Consider the following 3,886-nt stretch of genomic DNA (forward strand, 5'->3'; position numbering starts at 1 on the left):
GGGATGGCATTTTTGGTCCAGAGTCTATTGGAAATGCCATGGATCACCTCACTGGTTTTTGTTCGTTTTTGCTGAAGCGATTGGGGTTAAGTGACTTGCCCAGGGTCACATAGCCAGGAGGTGGTGTTAAGTGTCAGATTTGAACTCAGATCCTCCTGACTTCGGGGCTGGTGCTCTACCCACTGCACCATCCAGATGCCCGGAATCACTTCATTGTTGAGAAGAGCCAAGTCCATCACAGTTGATCATCCCATAATTTTGTTGCTGTTCTCTTGGTTCTACTCACTTTGTTCAGCATCAGTTCATGCCGGTCTCTCCAGGTCCCTCTGAAATCCTCCTCCTGATCATTTCTTATAGAACAGTAATATTCCATTACATTCATATCCCATAACTTATTCAGCCTTTCCCCAACTGGGCGCTCCCATGGCCCCTGACCTTGACCCCATCTCAGTGCTGACCTTAGCCCACATGTCTCTCCAGACTCTCCAGGAGTGCTCCCATGCCAAGCCAACACTAAAAGTTCCCAGCAGACACATCTGGAGCCCTGAACCCATGCATCAGACCAACCTTGACCCTGGCCCTGACCCCAACCTGAGCCTGATTCCCAGTGTGGATTGGACCTCCATCCTGGCTCCGTTCTGAATCTTCACTCCATCCTGAGAGCTAAGCCCATCCCCAAACTGAATTCTGACACCGGTCCTGAAGTGAACTCCGACCTGCTCCAGACAAACCTCTGAGCTCATGCTGACCCTTAAAGTGGCTCCACTGAAACCTGACCCCACCCATAGAATGAGTGTCCCAGACCCAGACCTGAATTTGGTCCCAGGCTGACCTTTCACCCTGGTCAGCTGACCCTTGACCCGGGCCCTTAATCCAGCCCTGATTCTGGCCTGAGCACTCACACTGATGGCATCTAAATCCTGACTTCAGCCTAAGAGTGTCCTTCACATTGACCCTAGATGGAATTCTGACCCTGACTCCGGATTGAGTCGCCTGACCCTGAATCCAGACTGAACCCTGAGCTGGCCAGACTTGATCCAGAATGGAGGCTGAAATGAGATTCTGAATTTTGCCTCCTGTTCCAGACTGTATCCTAGCTCCCAAGGAGGAACTCATTCAGTAGAATTTGGGGGCTTTTGGGAACAGAGGGTTCAAAATGTGCTTTAATCAAAGAACTTGAAATAGATCCAAAATTCATCTGAAAACAAACTGAGGGAAGAGGGATTGGGAGGGTTTGGGTCTCTGTACGGTTCCACAAAGGCCCTGTGGAAAGGGAGGAGGCTGAGCTATCAGCCTTGAAGACCTCTAGGACAATGTATAAGAGGGGGCTTTGGGGGTTGAGGGCCAAAGGTGGGGCAGGGCTATAAATGTGGTAGTGAGGGAGGGAGAAGAAAGCTGCTTCCCATGTTAGTTAAATCATTCTTGCTAAGTAGACATTAAGCTCAGTTGTTACTGTTTTGCTGAAGGATTCCAAGTGAGAGTCCTTTAAATTTTAGCATCCTGAAGCAAAGCCCCGTCAGCTCCTCCTAGTTACAAGCTTTGACCCTAACTCTGACTGAGACCTGAGCTTCATATATTGAATCTTGACTGTCTTAACTCTGTTGAACCCTGACCACAGATATCCACCTGATGGATGGTGGATGGTGGTCCTGATGGATGGACCTGAAGACTGAAAGGAACTCAATTTCAGTCACAGACATCATCCTGATCCAGGACAAACCCTTTCATGATCGGACTCCGGAATGACTCCTGACTGAGCTAGTTCTGGATTCATGAAGGCTTTGAGCCCTGGTCCAAGTCCACATTCACCCTTGTCTGTGGCTCCAGGCTGAACCATACCCTACCAACATTAGAATGAGCTCCGAGCCTTATTTTAAATGGACCTTGGCCTTGGCCCTACTGTGAACTTTGACCTCTGACCTTGGCCCTATTCTCTGTCCTGCATCATCTCTGACCTTGACATCACACTGAACTGATCTGTCTGAGCTCAACTCAACCTGGATCCTGGCCCCAGTCCCTGGGGGCCTCCATCCACCTGTCCCTGGGTCTGGCCACCCGTTCTGAGCTTTATTTGAAGCCCTGGCTGAGTCCTGAATCGAACCAACTCAAATCCCACTCTCTGTCTCAGGATGATCCTTGCCCTGGAGTCCTAAGACTCCAGACCATACTCCAGGACCGACTTAGACTCAGCTCTGATTCCAGAGCCAGCACTTCAGAGCCCTGACTGATCATGAGCACATGATGTCTGCAGACGTGTCTCTGCAAATCACCATCTTACAACAAGCTGGGGGGAGTGGGAGGACGAGAACTGACAGACAGCAGGACATAAGGCTGCGTGGAGGGAGAGACCCTCAGATCAGTCTTGAACATCTCAGGACACTTCAAAACTGCAGTCAGGGGTGCTGCTGGGGGAGAGGGAGGCCAGGATGGAGCTCCCCTGTGCTGTGGCCGAAAGCCCCTACAGGAGTGGGAGGAAGCTGCTTTCCTTTTAAACTAATTATTCTTGTGAAATGGGCATTAAACTTAGTTGTCATTATGATGCAGAAACAATCCTGGGCCTTCTAGGACCTTCTTAAAGTCAGTACCCTAGAATAAAGCCCCAATCATCCCATCCTAGTTACAGTTCTGCCTAACACCATCTCCAGACTGAGCCTGGCTCCCAGGTCTGAACTTAACCCTCACCCTGATTTTTCTTCTTCTTCTTCTTCTTCTTTTTTTTTTTTTTTAGCTGAGACAATTGTGGTTAAGTGACTTGCCCAGGGTCACACAGCTAAGAAGTGTTAAGTGTCTGAGATCAGATTCGAACTCAGGTTCTCCTGACTCCAGGGTTAGTGCTCCATCCACTGTACCATCTAGCTGCCTCACCCTGATTTTTAAATTAAAACTCCCCCAGTTCTGGATGGAACCTAACTCCAGCTCTGAACGGAAACCTGACCTTGGCTACAGACAAGGTTTTTTCTTTTCCTCTATTTGCCAAGAATTTTTTTCCCTCTTACTTCCCTGTCCCTAAAAAAAGAAAAAAACTTTTGTAACAAATTTACATAATCAAAATAAATTCCTATATTAACTATGTCCTAAAATGTCTCATTCTTTTTTTTAAATTTTTTAATTAAAAAAAGAATAAGAAAAAAAGAAAAACAAAAGGAATACAAAACAAAATAAAATAAAACAAAAGAGAAGATTGTCTCATGCCTAGCAGAGCATCAAGGAGGATTCAAATTATATAACAACAAATTACCAGTTCAAGAAATAGTTATATTATATATAATATAATAATATAATATAACCAGTTATATATATATATATAATTAGTAGAAGAAATTCTGTTCACAAGTGCCCATCTTTTCTTTACTTCCTTGTAAATTGCTCTTTTGTTTTCTGCTTTGCACCTTTTTTACTTTATTCTTTCCCCCTCTTTTTAACTCCCTCATCCCCAAGCGGGCTATTAAAAAAAAGTCTCATTCCGCACATTTGTCCATCACCTCTCTGTCTCTGGGCAGGTGATGTTCTTCCTCTGGAATCACAGTTGGCCGTTGTGCCCAAGTCTTTTCAAGTAGATTTTCTTTAGGATGTTGTTGTCTTTGTATAAATAGCTCTCCTCAATTCACCTTGCATCATTCCATGTACATTTTCCTTGGTTTTTCCAAAACCATCCCCTTCACCATCCCTTACCACACAATAGGATTCCATCACCTTCATGTGCTGTAACTTGTTGAGCCGTTCCCTAATTGGTGGGCGTGAAGTAGAATCTTCCAGTCTCAGTGTCTCAATCTTGAGCCTTGGGACTAAAAGAATTGCCTTTTTTTCCCCCCTTTCTTTTTACATTAACAAAGATTCTCATTACATTTTATTTCAGTTTCAAGGATACAGACAAGAAACGAGTTTC

General features: G+C 45.5%; 1 long non-coding RNA gene across 1 annotated transcript; it reads left to right on the top strand.

Annotated features, from left to right (window-relative positions):
- Positions 1-383: 383 nt before the first annotated feature.
- Positions 384-3,071, top strand: LOC111719940. Its single transcript, XR_004233415.1, has 2 exons — positions 384-1,088; positions 1,561-3,071. It is a non-coding gene; the product is annotated as an uncharacterized LOC111719940 (long non-coding RNA).
- The last annotated feature ends 815 nt before the right edge of the window (positions 3,072-3,886 follow it).

Source organism: Sarcophilus harrisii, chromosome 3 (assembly GCF_902635505.1).
Source record: "Sarcophilus harrisii chromosome 3, mSarHar1.11, whole genome shotgun sequence".
Classification (NCBI taxonomy): Eukaryota; Metazoa; Chordata; class Mammalia; order Dasyuromorphia; family Dasyuridae; genus Sarcophilus; species Sarcophilus harrisii.